Source organism: Bison bison, unplaced genomic scaffold (assembly GCF_000754665.1).
Source record: "Bison bison bison isolate TAMUID 2011002044 unplaced genomic scaffold, Bison_UMD1.0 scf7180017864108, whole genome shotgun sequence".
NCBI lineage: Eukaryota > Metazoa > Chordata > Mammalia > Artiodactyla > Bovidae > Bison > Bison bison.
The window spans coordinates 3,089,647-3,111,804 of record NW_011494680.1 but is presented as its reverse complement, the minus strand read 5'-3'; the positions used below and the strand labels follow the sequence as shown (position 1 = coordinate 3,111,804).

General features: G+C 50.3%; 1 protein-coding gene across 5 annotated transcripts in view; it reads left to right on the top strand.

The window, feature by feature from the left end:
- The window catches only part of ZHX2 (zinc fingers and homeoboxes 2), a 161,432-nt gene that overhangs the window by 57,917 nt on the left and 81,357 nt on the right, over positions 1-22,158 (top strand). For 3 of the 5 annotated variants that reach the window (XM_010838925.1, XM_010838924.1, XM_010838928.1), the window contains exon 2: positions 6,439-6,507. The gene's annotated coding sequence lies outside the window, so the exon portion shown is untranslated. Of the gene's footprint in view, positions 1-4,590; positions 6,225-6,251; positions 6,288-6,438; positions 6,508-22,158 lie in introns of those variants that run through there. The other 2 variants (XM_010838929.1, XM_010838927.1) reach the window with 2 other exon arrangements.

The following is a 22,158-nucleotide window of genomic DNA, read 5'->3' as shown; positions in this document are numbered from 1 at the left end:
TTTAAAAAAGATTGCTGAAGGAATGGAGAGACAGCTGCTAAGTCGCTTCAGTCATGTCCAACTCTGTGTGACCCCATAGACGGCAGCCCACCAGGCGCCCCCGTCCCTGAGATTCTCCAGGCAAGAACACTGGAGTGGGTTGCCATTTCCTTCTCCAATGCATGAAAGTGAAAAGTGAAAGTGAAGTTGCTCAGTCGTGTCCGACTCTTCGCGACCCCATGGACTGCAGCCCACCAGGCTCCTCTGTCCATGGGATTTTCCAGGCAAGAGTACTGGAGTGGGGTGCCATCGCCTGTTTCTTCTCTGAAGAGACAGCAGTGAGCAAATTAAACACTGCCCTGCCCAGTGCTGGGCACATCTTCTTGGAGTGTTGATTGTATTTGACAATTTTCAGGAGAAATATTTGGGAACAAACACAGACCAATTCTAGAGTAGCATTCAGTGTTCTTGTCAATGTTCGATGCTTCAAGTTGCACCTGCACACCCCGGGGAGGTTGTGAACTCAGCCTCCTCTATAGTCTCGAGTGGGGCCATCAGGTCTTCGTGGAAGAGTAGGTTGGTTTTGGTGGAAGAGATGGCCCAGTTTGCCAGCAGCTCCAGCCATGGAGTCAAAGTCTAAGGGGCAACCTAGGGAGTGGTGGGGAATAGAAAGACCGTTCAATCAGGCCTGAGTTCAAGCCTGTCACTGGATGTTTTCTCTCAGGGTGATACGTGTGATCACCCTAAGATTCAGACTTGTTGTCTGCAAAGTGGGTATTGAGTACTTGCTCCTCAGAGTTGCTGTGATGAAGACAGAGAAGCCATGGAAGACCCACTCAGTGCGCCTCTCAGAGCAAGCACTCAGGAAGTGGTGACTTTTGTGCTCGTCCTTCACTGATCTCTCTTATGAATTAAAGGTGTTGTTGGTTTCTAAAGTGGAACATTTCCTGGTGCAAAGACAGGCAACTTAAGACCACACTGCCGGCCTACAGAATCATGGCTGCACAGAAGTGGCCTGTAACTTGTCACCTTCTTTGAACTTGACCTTCCTGTCTCATGTGAGCACAGTAGCCCCAACCCAAACCTGCTGATCCCCAGTACTGTCCTCCATGGGTTCTTCATCCTCTCCTCAATATGAGGCCATCACCCCAGGACATCATGACCTGTTTACTAGACCCGGAATTTCTTACTCATCTGCTAAATGTTTGCCGAGTGAAAAAGTGGACTGGAATAAACTGCGAGACAGGGAGTAACCCTGGGTGTTTTTCTTCTTCTCTGAATGGTTAAAGCACTGTTCCTCTTTTTCCCCTGCAGTTGTCCAGCCATCCAGTGGGTTTAAACTAGGCCAGGAGGGGATAGGAGGGACCTGTAGGGAAAATCCTATGGGCAGATTTTTCCTCATTGGGATTTTGTGCCTTGTGATCATTTCCTGGGGAGAGGTGTGCTGAGCCAGAAAGACTGGAAATGTGTACACAGGGAGAGCTTGAAGGACAGTGAAAAGCCTTTTCCTTCATTTATGCTGCTGCTCACAACACGAGCGTCATTTCCATGTTCAGGAACTGCTGTGGGCACCACGGCACTGAATCCCCCGTGCAGCAAGGAGGCAGGTTCTGTTCAGAGCTCTACTTGGCTGGTGAGGAAAGTAAGGTCCCAGGGAGGGCAGGACTCGGCATCAGATCACAACACAAGTGTGTGAGAGAACCAAGACCAGACTCAGATGTGTCATTTCCCAGACCAGTGCCCTCACCCCCACACTGGTTAGGAAGGATCAGGTGTCTAGTGGGTGATGCCCCAGTGCTGAGTTCAAGGGGAGGGACTTCATTCATGGTCCTGTGCCTCCACTGCAGGGGGGCACGGGTTTGATCCCTGGCCAGGGTACTAAGATCCTACATGCATGTCCAAAAAAAGTGGGAAAAAAAAAGAAAAGGCTAAATGGGAAAATGGAACTGATTCATTGAGACTCCCCAGCTCCAAGAAGAATTCGCTGTTTGCAGCTCCAGCCAAGCCCCACTCCACACCTCTGTGCCCAGGAAGAAGCACCTAGTCAGTTGGGGATAATAATAAGTATCACCAATAATAATAGTAGCTAACAGACTGTTCTGTGTACGTGCATACTATATCTAGCACTTACATGATTCTGAATGCTTTGTATGCATTACCTTCCTCGGTCCTGCAGGGTAATTCAGAGTTAATTTGGGGAAGTGGGAGGACAGAGCATTGACTAGACAGGGTGTAAGATAAGGTAGCCACATGGCTGCATGGAATCCAGTGGGTTCAAAAAGCTTGGGCATCGGGAGCCCGTAACACAGTGGGGCAAGGGGAAGGCAGAGTGATGAGCATTGGCCAGACCTCGCAGGGTCAGAGGCCCTGGGGTGAGAAGTGTGGTCTTTATCCTGAGACAAATGAGGGTATCCGTTAGCTGCTCCCACCTATACCACCTCTATATACATTGGTCTTCCTCACCTTCAGTCTATTATATATCTTTCTCCTTTTTTATACTGTGGCTTTCCTGAGGGTAAGGATTGGATCTTATTTATGTCTGTCTACTACCTAGCATAGAATCAGGATATGTGATTACTCAGTGTGTGGATACCTCAATAAATGATTGCTCATCAGATATTTAATATATTCAATGTTTAATAATGGTTTGTTGTTGTTGTTCAGTCGCTAAGTCGTGTCCAACTCTTTGTGACCCCATGGAGTGCAATGCGCCAGGCTACCCTGTCCTCCACTATCTCCCGGAATTTGCTCAGACTCATGTCCATTGAGCTGGTGATGCCGTCTAACCATTTCATCCTCTGCTGCTGCTGCTGCTGCTGCTGCTAAGTCGTTTCAGTCATGTCCGACTCTGTGCAACCCCATAGACAGCAGCCCACCAGGCTCCGCCATCTCTGGGATTCTCCAGGCAAGAACACTGGAGTGGGTTGCCATTTCCTTCTCCAATGCATGAAAGTGAAAAGTGAAAGGGAAGTCGCTCAGTCGTGTCCGACTCCTAGCGACCCCATGGACTGCAGCCTACCAGGCTCCTCCATCCATGGGATTTGCCAGCAAGAGTACTGGAGTGGGGTGCCATTGCCTTCTCTATCTCATTCTCTGCTGCCCCCTTTTCCTTTTGCCTTCAGTCTTTCCTAGTATCAGGGTCTTAACATGGTAATATTTAAAAACTATTGCAGTCCAAGGGGTCGCAAAGAGTCATTCACGACTGAGCAACTGAACTACAAAATACATACTACATGTTTGTTATACACAGATATTAGCACCTAAAATATAACTTCTATTATGCAGGCATTTCTGGTCTAAAATGTTATATGTGTGCCTATAAAACCCTGCATTCTGATAAATTCAAAAATCACAGCATTTGGGGGATAATTGGGCTGAAGCAGAGTATTCACAATTCATATGACTCTGTAATGAAGCACAATCCAAGTGACGATACCAGTTGAGTTCAAAGGGCGTAAGTTCTGAATTAGAATAAATACAATAACTATAGGGCCTGAGTGACTATAGGCCAATCAATATTGTTTTAAAAGACAGGGCCGGGGTGGGGGACTTGATGGAAGGGGCTAGCGAAGGGTTGAGGCTGCTTAGGTATAGAGGCAGAAGTGGGCAGATGTCTTCATCCCAAGTTCCTGGGGCAGAGCACTTTCAGGCCCTGCTGGAGTGTGGCAAGGATGGGTGGTCTCTTGAGCCCCCAGCCTTTGCACAAAGACCAGGGCAAACTGAGCCACACGAGCACCTCAGACAGAGCATGTGGCCACCGGAGCCCCAAGGAGGAGCTGGGAGGGCGGACCCCTGTGGCTTGCTCTGCTCAGCGGTGTGTGCCTTGCATCCAGCCACCCTCACTTGGTGGTGCAAAGTATTAACGTGCCAGGAACATTTGCCTATGAACCAGCGCGACGTCCAGGTTTTGTTGACGTCATTCGCCTGTATGCCTTGTGTGCACTGAACCTCCTTGTGGAAGCACGTTCAGCAGAACAAATGTTACATAACGGAAGGATGCCTGCTGGCCAGTTTACATCAAGGAACCTACCAGTCACACACCCTCTGAGGGTTGTGGACTGTTTTCTTCTTGGTCCACAAGTCTGTTCAGTAAACCCATTCTGTGAGCAGAGAGTAAGGCAAGATGGAGTTGGGGCACACTAACCCAAGTGAAAGTGTTAGTCACGTCCGACTCTTTGTGACCCCATGGACTGTAGCCCGCCAGGCTTCTCTGTCCACAGAATTCTCCAGGCAAGAATACTGGAGTGGTTGCCATTCCCATCTCCAGGGAATCTCCCCAACCCAGGGATCAAACCCAGGTCTCCTACATTGCAGCCAAATTCTTTATCTGAGCCACCAGGGAAGCCCCCTAGGCACTAATGAAAGTGAAAGTCATTCTGTCGTGTCTGACTCTTTGCGACCCCATGGACTATATAGTCCATGGAATTCTCCAGGCCAGAATATTGCAGTGGGTAGCCTTTTCCTTCTCTAGGGGATCTTCCCAACTCAGGGATCGAACCCAGGTCTCCCGCACTGCAGGTGGATTCTTTACCAGCTGAGCCACAAGGGAAGCCCAAGAATAGTGGAGTGGGTAGCCTATCTTTTCTCCAGAAGATCTTCCCAACCCAGGAATTGAACTGAGGTCTCCTGCATTGCAGGCGAATTCTTTACCAACTGAGCTATCAGGGAAGCCCTAGGGTACCATAAACCCATGATGTGATCCCTTTCCCCATCAGAAGCAGCTGAGCTCACACCTCTGGACTTGGATTCTGAGGACCTCAACCCCATCCTGCCCAAAAGCTGTGTGACCTCAGGAAAATCACTTAACCTCTCTGTGCCTCAGTTTCCTCAACTGCAGAATAGCACCAGTGACATCCCCGAGTCCTTTGAAAGAGCAGATGAGCTCCTAGTGGATGGAAAGTTCTTTCTAAACTGTAAGGGGCTTTACAGAGTATTGTCCTTCCTGCCGGGCTACTCAGGTCAGCTTGCCTCCTGGGGTGCCTTCTCCTGCCGGATGCTCAGTTCTAAGGGCAGAGGGCAAATCCAGCTACACTGGGATCAGAGTAAATTAATCACTGGGATTCAATGCAGAAGTTGGGATGACCTTTGGGAAATGTTGCTGGCCTCTGACGACAGTGAGGAGGAGGGGACCCCGGCCTCCCTCGCCACCCAATGCCTCCCTCACTGAGCGCTCACCCGTCAGCCTCCTTCTCCAGGCCTGAAGTCATCTGCCGATCCCTGGCCCACTGCTCTGCCCCGGCCCCTCCCACCAAGCCAGGCCTGCCTGTCCCATCACCCGCTCATTTTGCTTCCCCGAATAGCACAGAGGAAAGGAACACTTGATTCCGGAATCACATGAACTCAGGTTTGGATGAGCTTTACCACTCAGCATCATTAAAATCCTGATAGCCAAGTTGTGGTTACTTGAACCTGTCTCTTCCCCTGGGGAATGGGCTACGACTTCCTGACTTCCTTCCTTCCTTCCCTGATGAAGGGGATTAGAAATGCATGCTTTGCAGACTTTAATGTGCCTGGGAATCACCTGAGGAGCTTGTTAAAAAGCAGGCTCTGATGCTTAGGGTCCAACAAGTTCCCAGGTGATGCAGTTTCACCTCTGACATATGGATCCACGTTTGAAGTACCTGCCATAGCGATAGCACTTAGTGGTATGGCCATAAAGATTTTTTTTCCCCAAGGGGTGCCCCTTTGAGAACAGGGAGAGATGAATAGAGAAACCTCTGCTCCCCTCAGAATTCCAAGGGCAACAAGAAAAAACAAGCTTGGCTGTAAAGGCGGGCAGGGCGTGGGGAGTGAGGAGAAGCGTGGTCCCAGCCGCGGCTCATAGGCAGGCTCGCCACGCGCACGTGTGCGCTGCAGGTGGGCCTCGGCCGGCTGCAGAAACCTCTAGAGCTCAGGCCTCGACTTGCCACGCTGGGAATGAACGCTTCTTCGCTCTCCTGAGGAATTTTCAAAGCACACAGGGCTCTGCCCAGCAGGAGTCTCCCTGGGCGGAAATCCACATGGAGGGCTTTTGTTTCCAGGACTGCCGTATCTTTTGGACTTGAGGCCTGTAGGCAAAGCTTTCCTTCTCCACCCTCACCAACTGTGAACCTCTGTTGCTGCCAAGGAACCGACACCAGGGACTGAAGGCAACTCGGAGTGGGGGTTCAGGAGACGCGTCCCCAGCCCCACCCAGCACATCTTGCTTTTAGTTTCACTCTCCTAAAAGGCCTGCTTCTCAGAAAGCTGCTGACTCACCCAAGAGTGTGAGGGTCTTTTTTTTTTTTTTCTTTTTCTCAGCATCACCACAAAGCCCCAAGATTCTTGAGGTCAGTTTAACGAGTGGCTAGGCCTTGACCATTTCCTTTCTCCTCCCCATCTCCATCCCAGGATCCCAGGGCCTCAGACCTTCTAGAAATGGGAGTTGATACCCCCGTTCACCTTGCCCTGCTTTTAATATTGATTATTTCTTCTCTGTAGGTCTTGACGCACTGACTGCTCTGGAGTCGAAGTAAAAAGATTCCCAGGATGTAAGCAACACGGGAACTGGTGAGTGACCGTGTGTTTGGCGAAGGTCGGGGCCTCCACTGGATTTCAGGAAGGGAAGGGGGATGGAAGGGAGGCGGGCAGGGGAAGCGGGGTCCGAAGCCCGTCCAGGGGGCAGCTGAACTTTTGCACCTCTGAAGTTGTTTTTGTCGAGATGCACCTGGAAACAGCGTGGTGCAGAGAACCCAACGGTGGGTCCCTTAATTGGCTGGGTCCCTGCCCACCCCTCGCCAGACGCAAACTGGAGCCCGCAGGTGGCTGTGCTGACCTCTCTCTGCTCAGATGCCAGCATCTCAGGCTCACCCTCCGGGGGGTATGGGCTGGGGATCATTCTCACGAACATTGTAACCAGGGTTAGGGACGCATTCTTAGAACACAGAGGGAACTCTGCGGTTCACACCAGTTTGTAAACCATAGCCCCGAGGAGACATGAGTAAACGGAGGCGAGAAAGCCACCTTTGCTCCTTTGAACGGCTGTCACTGGCAAGAGGCAGGTGGGCAGCTAGTGACTCAGCCTAAGGAGAAATTCCTAATGAGGTCAGCAGTGGTAAAAATCGACATCTGTTAGAAGTAGTGAGTTCCCTGTTGTTGGCAGAATCCAAGCACAGGTTGGAGAAGCAAGGATGGGAAATGTTGAAGTGGGGAGGGGTTCTGACAGGGCAGTGTTTTACAAATTGTTCCGTGATGATCAAGAATCCTGGAGGGGCAGGAGGATGAGGGGAAGGTTTAGGGAGAATGAACGACGGGACTTTGTAAGCTCACACGTGCATTCCCTCAGCACTGTCTGTTTTATGGGGCAGACTCCTGCTTTAAGGGCTTCCCAGGTGGCGCTAGGGGTAAAGACCCCGCCAGCCAATTTAGGAGATGTAGGAGACACCGGTTTGATCCCTGGGTTGGGAAGATTCCCTGGAGGAGGGCACAGCAACCCACTCCATTATTCTTGCCTGGAGAAGCCTATGGACAGAGGAGCCTGCCGGGCTGCAGTCCATGGGGTCAAAAAGAGTCAGACACGACTGAAGTGATTTAGCACACACACACGTCCTGCTTTAAAACAGCCTGGAAGTTGCTGGATGAGACGGTCTCTCCCCAGACCTATTGTCCATGGGCCAGGTGTACCTGAGCTCGCCACACGTCACACGTGTGGCCCCAAACACCTGATCTGTGTGAAGGGTGGGCAACTCTCCAGGCATGATCGGAACTCTGATCAGAGGCTCTAGAGAGCTCGCTCCTGTCACAAGACCACCAAAGAAAAGAGTTGCCAGCGCATCATGCCATCGAGAGACTTGCCCAGGGTCCAGACCACACAGACCAGAAGGAAAGGCATGGTGGGATTGCTGTGCTGGGTTCCCCGAGTCCCCAGGCTGTGAGAGGACAGTGAGCATGGCTTCCCCAAGGGAACTGCGGTCCTCCAGCATCGCATTGTCCAGTGACCAAAACCTGGCCTGACGAGCATGAAAAGAATCGCACCCTAGACGCCGCAGGTGGAGAAATTGCTCAGGAAAGACACCCATCGCAAAGAAGAGGGTCTGAAGGTCTGAGTAAGGAGCACAGGGGCCTCCTTTGTCCTTTGTCACCGGGTCCTCTTCCCCCGGGCCTGGGTCAGCTGCCGCAGTAAATGTGCACCGAGGGCAGGGCACTGTGGGAGGCCAGAGATGTGGTTCTTTTTCAAGAAACTGACAGCCTGGATGAGAATCAAGTTTGACAGTCCATGTGCAGAAGCTGTGTGTTAGCTGTGTTCTGAGTGCTGTGTAGCGGGGCTGTGGGAGAGGAAGGGGAGGGGGCTAAACAGCAGCTTAAGCTGTAACTTGGTGCTTCCTTGCAAGTCTTGAGGCACAAGTTGGGCTTTGAGGACAGAGACTGTGTTCTTGATTCAAAGGACCTGAGATGTGCTCAGGAAGTGACTGTTGAATGATTATAGGGAAAGTGATAGAGAGTTCCGGAGGCTGTGTCTGTGGTTAAGATCAGACAGCTCAGGTTCAAATCCTGTTTCTTCCACTAGCCATGGGGCCTCATAGACAGAAGTTGCCAATCTGTCTGTGCCTCAGTCTTCCCATCTGCAAAATGGGCACCATGCAGTACCTACTATGTAAGAGGGCTGCTGGGAGGAGTCAATAAACTGATTCATGGAAAGCTGCTTGGTCCCCTGCCAGTATACTGTTAATGCCCAATAAGTATTAGCTCTTATTCTTGTTCTGGAAGTAGGATGTGATCCCGATTAAGGTTCAGTGTTGGGACAGGAAATAGCAGCAGAGGCGAGAGGACAGAGCACTGGGCCAGGAGTCAGAAGCCCTGGCTTAGTTGCAGGGGGGGGATGCGAGAAGCAATCACTCCCCCCAGGCTCACTCCACAGCAGAAATGCAGCAAGAAGGCGGTCAAGGGCAGCTCCATCTTCCCTGCTCTCTCTGCGGTGGTCCTGGCACCAGTCCAAAGGCAGAGGCCACTAAGCTCTTTATTACCTGCTAGGGTGCCTCATGGAGAGTGGTTGGACTTCTCAGGACCTCTCCTTTTCCCAGTAAATGAGAAACCAACGTGACCCACCTTCCCTTGCGGAAGTGAAAAGCTCAGGTACAAGAGAGAGTCTGCTGGTACCAATGGGAAATCATTTGAGACTTGCGCTTGGGTAGTGTCCTCTGGAGCCTCACTGTCAATGAGCGTTGATTTCCCAGCCGTTCTCCAGGGAGCCTTGGCTATCTCCTCAACTGGAAGATAGATTGTCCAAGCGATGCTTCACTATGCAGAAGGCATCATCCACCATCCCAGGATTTGTAGCATATTGCAAATAAAAATGGCACTTGCCTGAAAATTTGTTGGGGTCACCTTTCTTACATTGGTGGTGGACATGGAACTCTGGAATGGGCTTGCCTGGGGACCTACCTTTTTTCTCTCCTGCTTCATCACCCTGTGATCCTAGCTGGATAATAAGATGGTTGTTGTTCAGTTGCTAAGTCGTGTCTGACTCTTTGTGACCCCACGGACTGCAACATGCCAGGCTTCCCTGTCCTTCACTATCTCCCGGAGTTTGTTCCATGTCCACTGAGTCAGTGATGCCATCCATCTTATCCTTTGTGGCCCCCTTCTCCGCTTGCCCTCAGTCTTTCCCAGCCTCAGGGTCTTTTCCAATGAGTCAGCTCTTCGTCTCAGGTGGACAAAGTATTGGAGCTTCAGCATCAGTCCTTTCAGTAAATATTCAGGGTCGATTTCCTTTAGGATTGACTGGTTTGATCTCCTTGCTGTTCAAGGAACTGTCAAGAGTCTTCTCCAGCACCACAGTTCAAAAGCATCAATTCTTCAACACTCCACCTTCTTTATGGTCCAACTCTCATACCTGTACATGACTACTGGAAACAACCATAGCTTTGACTTTGATTATATGGACCTTTGTCAGCAAAGTGATCTCTCTGCTTTGGTAGTTTAAACCAAAATTGTTTACGGCATAAGCACAGCCCCTGTACCTGCAAGGTCCTAAAAACTGTCACTCATGTCCGTCTCCTTCTCCCTGTGCACCCCCTAACATCCACCAAGTGAGCCCAGCTTCAGTTCTACCTTTAGTGGGAAGGGAACAGGGATGAGGCAGGAGGCAGCTTCAAACACAAACCATCAGAGAGAGGAGGTCCCGATTCCTGGTGCCATCAGCCATTGGCCTCTCTTAGCTTCTGTTCCACCTCTTTTCAGATGAGGTGACTGGGCTAGGTCAGGGGTGACAAGTAGATCTCATCTCCTGCCAATTCTGATCAATTGGTCATGGCTGCCAAGGGCACTGCATGGAGAAGGACTCTGAGGCATACCCAGGAAAGAGGGTGTGCAATGGATTAGTGATGTCTGCTGGGGAGCAGTAAGGAGGACATAGCCCACGTGCCACCTTTTGGCATTTCAGAAAAAATGATTTCCGAGGCCCCTGCCTGCTTCTGCACATCGTGGTTTTACATCAGGGGGACAAAGCACAGCAAAACCTCATTAATCTGGACCACTTTAGGGACAACCCAAGTGATTGAAAAAGTCGTCATCTGAGGGTGCCTATTGCCTGCAGGTGAGCTTTATTATCTTTCAGTTGCAGAGTCAGCTCAGCCCAGCTGACAGGTGCAGAGGCCAGGGTGGTGGTGGTCTGTGCTTGCAGGTCTGACCATATGGCCAAGCACACCTGACCTGTAACACTTCTAGGGCACTTACTCTGTGAGCTTTAGATCAATACCAATGAAACTCAATGAAGCAGTGCTCTTTTGAAGTAGAAAATCACTCCATGGGCAGTTTTGCTTCTGTTTCAAATTGCCAGGGGATCTGAATTAGAGAGGTGTCACTGCACTAGCTGGGAAAAGGCTATTTTTCCAAAATTATATGCAGAAGATGAGACCAACCGGTTCAGAACTACGTTTCTTCTGAGTTTCCTGATCTGTAAAATGGGGAATTAATATACCTCACAGGGCTCTGCAGGAGGGTAATTGAGATAAAATGTGGAAGAGACCCAACCGAAGACCTTGCTCACAAACTATGGTCAAAAGATGCTATTTCTCTCTGCCCCCACCACCCTAAACTCTACCTCCATAATTACCTGAAAGCAGAGCTTTCTCCTTGTCATGCATTCGAGAAAAATGAGGTTACAGATTGTCTTAATAGTATCATAACTTCTCAAATGACTCCTGTTAGTTTTTCAGAGGCTCTTTTTTCATTGCTGATGATTCTCCCCTAGGAGCGGTCCATGTAAACTTTCAACTTGAGTTACTCTACTCTCAGTCTTGCAGGGAGTAGCTGATGCCCCAAGGGTCTGACAGGCATGCACAGAAATGCCTTGGTAACAAGTGTCTCTAGAAGGGACTGAAGGCCATTGTGACTAGACCGTGTCCTCCCCTAAGCTCAGCAAGCATCACCCCCCAAATTCACCCACTATAGGGAGAGTCCGGACAGCCAAGGGGGAGAAGAGCAAGTTGGAACCCACTGAATTTGAGTGGGAGTGCGTCTAACGGATGGGCTTTACTTGCTCAAAATGGGGAAGAAGTTGGAACTGGAACTCCTCTTTCAGCCTAGTTTCTGAGATTCTTCAAGAGAAAGATTCAGTTTATACTTTAAAAAAAAAATCAAGACCAGTTAAATCCATATGAAGCGGGGGGAATTGGAACCCACACACAGCTGGAGGAGCTGTTCGCCTCTGATCACAGAAGCCATGGTCGGGGTGGGGAAGGCCTGGAATCCCAAGTGAGCCCATTAGGACCCCCGGTGGTTAGCCCAGAGCCGAGTTCTAAGGGGGCAGCAGGCAGGCACACACCTGTTACTCTGGCCATGCTGAGCATCAGTCCCCAGTCTTCTCCAGCCTCTGGCCTGTTCTGGGCCGGATAACGTCATGCGTCTCTTCGGTCCTCTCTCCGGGGCCTATCACAGAACAGCTTCTCTGTTGCCTGAAGAGCTGTCCCACCCCCAGAGAAGGCATAGCCAGGGGTCACCCTACTGTCCCACAGGCAGGGATGCAGGGAGTGGGGCCCGGCTTGCCCTCCCGTTCTTTCCACTGAGGCTCCACTCCCTGCTCTGGGGACCCTGTCCTCCATACCCTCCCTTCATCCTTGTCTGGCCTCAGACTCCTAGATACTCCTTTAGATGGAGCTGATGGTGCTGTGGACCAGGCAGGACCTTAGGGTTAAAGGTCGTAGCCTCGCCTCTAGAGGCCTGGCCAGGCATATCACTCCAGACCCAGCAGGTGCTGCAGCATCCCCCTGAGGCCTGTGTCCCCTCTCTGGGCTCCCACAGAGGGTACTGGTGAGGCAGCACCGCAGAGTGCTTAAGACCACACACTCTGGTGCCAGATTGGCTTGGTTAGAATCCCAACTTGTACCTTTGCTAGCCTTGTGATCTTGACCAAGTTATTTAACTTCTCTGTGCCTCAGTTTCCTCATCTGTAAAATGGACCACCAGGTAGGGTAGCAATGATGACTACGGAATTTATGAAACATGTATAGAACAATGCCTGGCACTGAGTAAAAGTGTTAGTAAAACAAAACCAGTAGGTAACTACATGCAGAAGTCTGTTGTGTGATCACCGACTGACACCAAGACGGTCAGCTTCCTACCCACAGAAATGAAGTCCCTCGTTCTGCCTGTGGGTTCAGGGAGGCTTTCACCTGGACCCTGAGGGAGGGGCCACCTGGGCAGAGGTGCCGAGGGGAGGGAGACATGTAGAGGGTGTCGAAGGCTGGCAGTGCTGGAGCTGGGAGAGCCTGGTGGGGGAGCACGCGGCAGCTGAGAGGGGCAAGCGCGGGATGTTCTCGAATGCCGCGCTGAGGTGTGGACTGTTGGCAGGAAGTAATAAGCAGGTCTTGGGAGTTTTAAACCAAGTGATGCCGCCTTGGGTTCAGAAACCTGAAGTGGTCACAGTGCGGAGGGTGGGCTGCTGCGAGTAAGAGATCAAAGACGAGGCAGGAGGCCAGAGGCAGCTGCAGAAAGATGTCCCCTAGAGACAGGACGTGGCCACCCAAACAGAGGCAGTCACAGCAGGGGCGAGTAAGGGTGTGTCTGCAGAGTACCAATTCAGAGAAAGCATCACTGGGACTTGAACATGGAAAGTGAGGCAGGAGGGGTCAAGAGCAAGCCCCAGACTCCCAGCTTGGAAATCTAAAAGAATGATCCTGTTAACCAGGGAGCAAACAGAGAAAAAGAAGTGGATGTGGCAGAAGGTGCTGGGAACATAGCACTGGGCACACCTGTGGGACGCTCAGGGTCTGGTTGAACAGGTGATCTCGGGAGTCCACATGGCTTGCATTCAAATCCTAAGGGGTCGTATAACTTTCCCAAGCCTCAGTTTCTTCATCTGTATAATGGGGATCATGCAATTATTAGCTGCCCAAGAGAGCTGCTTTGATCAGTACATGTAAAGTGTTAAGGACTATGCCTGGCACAGACAGATTGCTCAATAAATGTGCCCTGGAATTACATTAGTATTAGTATTGATAGTAATCCTAGGATTAGTGTTCATAGCATCATCCTAGTGGAAGCGTCCACCATGAGCCTGGAACCCAGAAGCAAGCTCGGGTCGGGTTGGATTAATTTAATAAGAGTCATACGTATATAGGTCAGTGATTATCTTATCAGCCTGGCCAGTATGTTCTTGGGGGAGGAAAAGATGAACGTGACCTAGGTGCTTTTCTTTTAATGTTTATTTTTACTTGTCTGTTTGGCTGTGCAGGGTTTTAGTTGCAGCCATTGGGAACTGTAGCTGTGGCATACAAACTTGGTTGCAGCATGTGGGATCTAGTTCCCCGACGAGGGATTGAATCCAGGCCCCCTGCATTGGGAGGAGCATGAAGTCTTAGCCACTGGATCACCAGGAAAGTCCCTGACCTAAGTGTTTTTCAAATATCACCTTCCCCAACTGCCGTTTAGCCCCCACCCCACCCTTGCTGCCCTGTGAAAAATCAACTTGGGCCAGTGTCGCCATTACCCAAAGACATATGCCACATCCCTCAGGCCTGTTGGAATGCAACAAGGATGGACAGGCAGCTGATGGAGGAGATGGAGAGGCCATGGGGGACTACACGTTCCTGGGGACAGCTCAGAGCCAGAGGACAGAACCCTGGAACGTGGTCAACATGTAAGAGGCAAAACCAGAAGAAACAGCTCAATCAGGGAACCAAGTCACAAGTGTCCCACATAACATCAACATGAAAGCCGCTCAACCCTAATGGACTAGATGTGAAGAAGACTCCACCGTAGGCAGTTGGTTCGCCTGCAGATCCAGATGCAAGTTCAAACCACACTCCCATTCAGTAGCTGGTTGAGGGGTCTTTGGGGGCTTCCCAGTGACGCTAGTGGTAAAGAACCCACCTGCCAATGCAGGAGACTTAAGAGAGACAGGTTCGATCCCTGAGTTGGGAAGATCCCCTGGAGGAGGGCATGGCAACCAGCTCCAGTATTCTTGCCTAGAGAATCCCATGGACTGAGGAGCCTGGTGGCTACAGTCCATGGGGGTCACAAAGAGTCAGACACTACTGAAGCGACTTAGCATGCACGCATGAGGGGTCTTTACTCCCTCCATTATAGCAGTAGACTCAACATCTCTGAGCTAAACAGGAGTGGTGAGGAGAGAAGTGAGAAATGGCAGCCCACCCTCCCTGTACCGTCCACCTAAATCTTCACCCTAGGTGCCCAGCCCTAAACTCCACTCCAGGTTCTCCGGAGCCCAAAGTGTCAGCCAAGGAGGGGGTGACACCTGAAACTGGTAGGAAACGGTACTGAAATGGATATTGGATTCTATTAGTCAGACTTTTAGTTACAAAATAGAGATCTAATTCGTATTGACGTAAGTGCAAAACGAAAAGCAGCCCGTATAATTGAAAAGTCTGAGCTGGTCTGGCTTTGAGCCCAGCTGGAGCTAAACAGTGTCGGCGGTGTGCGGTTTTTTGCTCCATCTCCTCCCCCGGCTTTCTTCTATGTGAGCATGTTTCCCCCACCGACCTAGCCCCTTCTCTCAGCAGCCCCCACAGAAAGAGGGCCTTGCGTCTGTCATCGTCATTCTAGCAAATACTCCGGCCTTGAGAAGGTCAGGCCACATGTCCGTCCCTAAGCTGAAGGGGGCTGGCTGAGCCCCAGTAGAGGGACCGTGCCAAGGAGGCCCTGCCTCCCCCAGCCTGTGTGGGATGCCATCCTCACTTCTGGTGGCCCTCCCAACTTTGGAGGCCTCTCGTGTATGGGAAAATGGTTCATTTCCTCTCCCTATTGCTGCTGCCACACACCCCTTAGTGGCTTCAATCACACACATTTATTATTTTACAGTTTAGGAGGTCAGAAGTGTGAAACGCATCTCAGTGAGCTAAAATCAAAGTGCCAACAGATTGCATTACTATCCGGAGTCAAGGGAAAACCTGTTTCTTTGCATTTCCAGCTTCTAGGAGCTTCCTGAATTCCTTAGCTTGTGGCCCCTTCCGCCTGCAGGCCAGGAGTGGGCAGTCTTCTCATGGCATGTCTCTCTGGCACCAGCTCTTCTTCTTCTCCATCCCATCTCTGACTTAACTCTTGTGATTACCTCGTGCCTGCACAGATAACTCAGCATCATCTGTTCTGAGGTCAGCTGATTCTCAGTCTTAATTCCATCCGCTACCTTAAGTCCTCTTTGCCATTTAAGGTAACATATTCAGGGTTCCAGGGTTCAGGGCAAAGGCATCTTTGGGGGCTATTATTCTGCCTGCCTCAGTGATTGTTACCATCATCAGTTCTAACCTTGATCCAACACTTAGTTAAGAAGTCCCTTATTGTAGTAGTTTAGTCGCTAAGCCATGTCTGATTCTCTTGCAACCCATGGACTGTAGCCCACCAGGCTCCTCTGTCCATGGGATTTCCCAGGTAGAAATACTGGAGTGGGTTGCCATTTCTTTCTCCAGGGATCTTCCCAACCCAGGGATGGACCCAGGGATCTGCATTGGCAGGCAGTTTTTTTTTTTTACCTCTGAGCCACCTGGGAAGCCCAAGAAGTCCATTACATGCCTTTAATTCATCTCATCCTCATAAATCCCCAGAGAGGGGTTATAGCAGGTCTCTCCATCTTACCATTGAGGAAACTGAGGCACTGAAACGTTATTCATTTCCAAGGTCATGGATACAGTAACCACAGAGTTGAGGCTGGACTTGGACCCCAAAGTCCAGCTCTTCACCAGGAAGTTAACTCATGGAGGATGTTGGGATTCTTAGAATAATGGAAAATAGAGATACTTTCCTACAGTAGTCAAGACAGATGAGGTGGTGGGGAGGTTGTCTGGTGCCAGATCCCCTGGGTTTATGCCCCAGTTCTGTCCCTGACTAGTGATATGACCTTGACCAGCTCTCTCCGCTTCCCTCTGCCTTCCTGTCCTGGACAATGAAATGAGCATTGCAAGACTACAGTGAATGGGTGGCTGGTTTTATTTTTGTTTTTTAAACTAAGACAAATTCCTGGACCCCAGTTTTCCTTTTCTACACGTAGGTTCCACCTACTTTTAGTGGGGGGAGAAAATCCCATATCTACATCTCCCTGTACTTTTCTTTTTTCCTCTACTTCCCCATAAGGCAGCATGGCAGGGACGAGCCAACCATGACTCTCTCTGAGCAGCCTGTGAGCTAAGAATGGCTTTATATTTTTAAAGAATTGTTTTAAAAAAAAAAATGTGACGGAGACTGCATGTGACCTACCAGGCCTAAAATATTTACTCTCTGTCCCTTTCCAGGAAAAGTTTGCTGACCTCAGAAATCACAAGGGTTGGCGAGCCACGCAGCCCTGGTCTGCACTGGCTGCTCGGGGCCCCTTAGACCTTTAGACCGTGAGCCCTTCAGTCGGAGAGGAGGTCCTCTCGTAACCACTGTGGCAGCAGTAGTGCTGGTAGTAACAGCAGAGGTGGCGGTGGCCAGGATTTATTGAGCATTTACTGTGGGCGAGCGCTGTGGTAAGAGCCTCGTGGCCTGAAATCAGACCCTCTACAGTGCTCTGAGGGACACACTCTGTGAACGCCTGTGATGTGTGGGGAAATCAGAAGCTGCTTGGAGGACCAGGTCACCGGCTTGTGATAACACAGGAGAGGAACAGGGATTTGAACCCAGGCAGTCTGGGTCTGCACTCTGCCCTGCCTCCCTGTTGCCACCATCACCTCTTCTTTCAGGCAGAATCAACTTTGACCATGCCTTTGACCACGCCACCATTTACCTCTTTCTCCCAGTTCCCCCGCAAAATTCCTTTCCCCTGCAAAAGAGAAACTGTGAGGAATGGCTCAGACTCAAACATGTAAAATTTCATTGCCAGCATCCATCTCTCCATCGTCCATCTGTCCATCACCCATGCATCCGTCTATCCATGCGTCAAGCACACACGGCACCAGGGACTCAGGAGTGCCCACATCTTTGACAGTGCCAGTGGGGCAAACCTCAAGGCCCCAGGTCCCCCAAATTCACTGTCACGGGGAAGCGCCCAGAGGAGCTCATTAAATAGCACCGAGCACTTGACTTGCATGCTACAATTCGGGGCAGCACCAGGCTATCCCAGCACCCTCCCCCCACCCCACATGGTTACCATGACGACATTATTTTAACAAACAGCTCCTTAATATTTAATGAAAATTATGCTCCTGACAGGCAATCAGAGCAACCACACTGCAGAGCGCTTAGAGGGCTCCGCGAGAACATTTTTGCACGAAGCCTTCGGTTTCCCCTGATGCCCATGTACCGTCCATTGCCAGAAAATGCAAGTGTTCTGGGGGCTGGGAGCCAACGCAATGCCAGGCCTCCATTGCACGCAGCAATTGAGAGTTGTCACTTCTTTAATGCAGAATGTCACAGTGGCTACGCGCGGACGGGGGAGCGTAATAGCATTATTAAACGCTCCTTTGTACACTGATCTACTAATTTCACCACCACTCGCCTGAGGCTGCTGCAGCCTCCTCTGCTTCCTGTGTCTTGAATCTCGAGCTGGGTTGTGGGACCATGTGCAGGGAGCCCAGAGCCTGTGAGCACCAGGGTGAGAAAGAGCTATTTCCTTTTCAAGGCACCATCTGGTCCCAGCTGGTTGATTCAGTAACAGCCAGGTGCAGGAATGGGAGCACCCAGCCCTCTGGCCTCCAAAGGGCTAATGCCAAGACAGCAAAGACCAGAACATTCTGTGGCAGCCTCCAGCACTCTGTTGGCCCAGCTATGGGCTGAGCCTGGGGTGGTGAAGAACACAAATTAATTTACACATTGCAGATCCCCATTGGGAAAGATGGGTGATTAACCAAGTGGGGAGAGTGTTAGCATGGTGATCTGTTAGCTGTGTGTCCTTGGGTAAATTTCTTAACCTCTCTGTTCTTCAGTTTTCTCATCCATAAGTTGGAGATAATAACTACCTATGGGACAACCCAACTGTGGTTGTGAGGTTTAAAAAAAAATGAAATAAATGTATAAAAAGCACTAAAATCATTCTTAAAATACTCAAAACAGTGGGCACATGGTAAGTATTAAAAAGCTGCTAGCTGGGATTTCAGGTTCCCATGGTACCCTGCATACGATTATAATAATAGCTGACGTCTGTGAAGGGCTTACTGTCCCTCAGGCACTAAGCAGTCATGGAGGGACACGATGTCATTTAATCTTCACGGGCAATCCTGTGAGGCAGATACTCTCATGATTATCATCCTCACCTTGCAGAAGAGGAAATGAGCCCAGAGGTGTTGGGGAACTAGTCGAGAGGCTACAGTAAGAGGGGATTTGAATCCAGTCTGTCTGCATCTGCCTCCTGACCAAACGCAAAGCGCGCCAGCACGAGGAGCACACAGGTGGTGCTGGGACCACAGGCGCCTCCCTGGAGGGCTCTGGGGACAGCTGGGGCAAGTGGCCGTGGATGCCTTGAAAGCTCATGGGTCTTCGTGGACAGAGGACGGGAGTTGAAGGTGGAGGAATGGTTCTAAGCAAGAGGACCCTGAAGAGCTTGGACAGGCTGCTCTGAGGAAAACCACAGCCTGGTTGCCTATTCAAAAAGGCAGACTCTTGGCATTGAGAGGGAGCTTATCTTAAACAGATAGTGACCTGCATAATTTGAATACATTTGATTTTTATTTAAGAGGAATGGAAGAGAAAGCATGAGACATGAGAGGGAGGGCAGTCTTTGGAGTTCTCCATTTCCTCATGTAGGGTTTGATTGGAGAAGGCAGTGGCACCCCACTCCAGTACTCTTGCCTGGAAAATCCCGTGGATGGAGGAGCCTGGTAGGCTGCAGTCCATGGGGTTGCTAAGAGTCAGACACGACTGAGCGACTTCACTTTCACTTTTCACTTTCATGCATTGGAGAAGGAAATGGCAACCCACTCCAGTGTTCTTGCCTGGAGAATCCCAGGGACGAGGGAGCCTGGTGGGCTTCCGTCTATGGGGTTGCACAGAGTCGGACACAACTGAAGTGACTTAGCAGCAGCAGCAGCAGGGTTTGATTAGGGTCATGTGTCTGTGGGGTTTCCCTGTGGCTCAGCGGTTAAGAAGCTGCTTGTTCAATTCCTGCATCAAGACCCCCTGGAGGAAGGAAATGGCAACCCACTCCAGTATTCTTGCCTAGGAAATCGCACAGACAGAGGAGCCCCGAGGGCTGTAGTCCATGGGGTTGTAAAAAGAGTCGGACACAACTTAACAACTGAGCACCCTCACAAGTGTCTGTAGCAAGGGTGTATGTATATGGAAAATGAAAATATTTTGTGCTTGTACCTCCAAAAGCAAAGATTTTTCTTAAATGATGTTTTAGGCTGTGTAGCAGATTACAATCAAAGACATAGTGTACTACTACACTTTTTAATATATATGTGTGTGCGTATATCAGCTATTTATTGTCACAGTAGTGTTTCGTAACAAACCACTACCAAACTCACTGGGGAACAACAGGAAGTCATTGTTTAGCTTTAGTAATTGTTCAGCTGTAGGGTTCAGCCTGTCTGTGTTGGTTTTGCTTATGAACCTGAGGTCAGCTAAGGGTCAGTTAAGTGGCTCTGCTGGTCTCAGGTGGGCTCACCGTTACCTGTGGGATGGCAGGAGGGTGGCTGCTCCAAGATGACATCGGCTGGGATGACAGGGGTGAGCTGACCACACGCCACACATCGTCCCTCTCCAGCCGTCTTGCCCAGGCATGTTCTCGTGGTAAGCAAGTGAGAGTGCAAGCAGAGAGCTGCCAGTGCTTTCCCAAGCCGTGGCTTGCGTCCCATCTGCTAACAAACATCCCATGAGCCAAAGCAAGTCACATGGCCAGAGTGGCAGTAGGGAGGCTCTATGAGGTTCAGCGCCAAAGAGGACAGACATTAGGAGGGGCAGAGAATCAGGACCCTTATCACAATCAGGAACACTTTTCCCCAATGTGTAAAATAGATAGCCAGTGGGAAGTTGCTGTATAATTCGGGAAGCTCAACCCTGTGCTCTGTGACAGCCTCAAGGGGTGGGAGGGAGGTTCAAGAGGTCGGGGACGTGTGTATACTTAGGGCTGATTCATGTTGTTGTATGACAGAAACCAACACGACATTGTAAAGCAATTATCCTCCAATTAAAAAAAATTTTTTTAGGGAAAAAAAAATGTTTCCCAAAATCCACCCAATGAACCATCAAGCCATCAGGGAGAAGAAGTCCTCAGCGACAGATTGGAATAGTCATATAACTTCTTCTGGCCCTGGAGCCACAAGATGAACTTGACCTCAAAGTAGGGCTTCAGTGCACAGCATTGAAGTCAGCATCTGAGTCTTCAGCATCACACCTGATCCCTGCAGGATTCAAGGTGTCTACAGTGATGAGCAGACCCTCTGGTCAAGGAATGGGGACTGGTGTGCTCCCTCCGTAGCACTCGGTTTGGGTGCCTTCTTGTCCTGAGCGGCTTTCTCCCAGAGCCCTGAGAACTTGGTGTTAGCTGTATGTTCCCAGAAGAACTTTGTACTCCAGGTGTGCCCTGAAGGCCATCTGCTTAGAAACGTAGGCCAAATGAAAGCAGGCCTTGTCTGAATATTTTTTCTTAATTCCAAATCATTTTTGGTTTGCAGTAGCCCTGGGCTCCCCTTGTGGCTCAGCTGGTAAAGAATCCGCCTGCAATGTGGGAGACCTGGGTTTGATCCCTGGGTTGGGAAGATCCCCTGGCGAAGGGAAAGGCTACCCACTCCAGTATTCTGCCTGGAGAATTCCACGGACTGTATAGTCCATGCGGTCGCAAAGAGTCAGACATGACAGAGCGACTTTCACTTTCAATACGTTGAATTTATTTTGCACTTGATACTTCTCATAACGTGAAGGACTAGAATGGTTCCCATTTCACAGGTCAAGAAACTGAGGTCCAGGGACCCTAAGTGACTTCTTCAGAGTGGCAAAGCCAGGTGTGCAACCAGCCCTCTCTCTCTCCACCCCCAGAGATCTCCAAGTTAGCCCCAGGGACTGGGTTCACATCTTGATTCTGCCTCTTGCAGACATGTGGTCTTGGGTATGTCACTTACCCGCTCTGAGCCCTCTGGTGAGAATTCTGTCTCCCTGATAGGGTTTTTATTTTTAATTTTTAAAAAGTTTTATTTATTTGGGTATTTATTTTTGGCTGTGCTAGGTCATCACTGATGCTTGGGCTTTTGTCTAGTTCCAGCAAGAGGGAGCTGCTCTCTAGTTGCCGTGCACAGGCCTCTCAGTACGGTGGCTTCCCTTGCTGCAGAGCATGGACTACAGGCGCACAGCTTCAGTAGATGTGGCACGTGAGCTCAGTGGTTGCAACTCCAGGGCTCTAGAGCACAGGCTTAATAGTTGTGGCGTGTGGGCTTAGCTGCTCCGTAGCATGTGGGATCTTCCCGGATCAGAATTAGAACCCGAGTCTCCTGCATGGAATGCAGAAGGATTCTTTCCCACTGAGCCACCAGGGAAGCCCCCTGATAGGGTTTTTATGATAAGTAAATGAGTTTAAAATTAACTGAGAGTCTTGAGTGCTGCCCTCCAGTCGGAAATGTTCCTCATGCTCTCATGTAATCCTCAAAACCACCCTGAGAAGTACTACTGGTATTATCCCATCTTTACAGATAAGCAGCTGAGGCTCATTGACCCCCAGTGACCAGCCGGAGGTCACACCATGGTGGAGCTGAGACCTGGAGGAAGGCTGTGTGCCTCAGAAACCAAGGCCCCTCTGCTTCCTGTGAAGAAGTTCAGAAAGGATGCACTCATTTTCCTTTGGGAACCTTGAGATTGAGCGGC